The following is a 775-nucleotide window of genomic DNA, read 5'->3' on the forward strand; positions in this document are numbered from 1 at the left end:
CCCAGCCCCCACGGCCGCCCAGCACCGCGAGGGGACGCGGGAGCGGCGAGGATGAGGGACGGAGGCCAGCCTGGCCTTCCACACCCTCCGCCCGGCCAAGGCACGAGGGGGATGGAGGGGAAGGAAATCCCAGCCAAGACATCGATTTTATTTTTTAAGAATAATAATAAAAAAAACCCCAAACAAACTGACGAAACTTCCTGAAAACAGCTTCCTACCTTGTAATTTCACAGAAATTAGCTTGGAAATGTCGTTTGCTCTCCTGTCCCTGCTCCGGCTCTGCCCTCTCCCCCCCCAAGCCAAGCCAGGCGCAGGCAGGGCAGAGCCGAACCCCTTTTCCCCTCCGCGGGGGCTCCACGGGTGCCGGGGAGGGGAGCAGGAGGGTTTGGGCAGTGGGCTCGCGCCCCCCGCTCCCTCCTGTGGGTACCAGTAGCCCCCCCAAAAGCTCAGCTCTCCCGCCTGGCACAGGGACAAGGTGCCAGGCACTGGGGGGGTGACCCAGCAGAGAGGGGCGGCAGGGTGGGCACCGGCTGGAGCCTGGGGACCGCTCTTCCCCCGCCAGCATCGCCGTCCCGGCACAGCCCCCACGGACGCGCCGGCTCCGGGGGTCGGCCGGGAGGCTTTACCCCTCCCGGCAGCAGGACGCCCACTGGCCTGGCGCTAATGAGTTGTTAAACTCATTTCTGACTAAGAAATTAGACCCTTAAGAAAAAAATCACCACCCGCTTTCGCCCTCCCCGCTCCCCCCTCCCCAGAATAACCGCGGTTCGTTTAC

This window comes from Opisthocomus hoazin, chromosome 7 (genome assembly GCF_030867145.1).
Source record: "Opisthocomus hoazin isolate bOpiHoa1 chromosome 7, bOpiHoa1.hap1, whole genome shotgun sequence".
In the NCBI taxonomy this organism is placed as follows: domain Eukaryota; kingdom Metazoa; phylum Chordata; class Aves; order Opisthocomiformes; family Opisthocomidae; genus Opisthocomus; species Opisthocomus hoazin.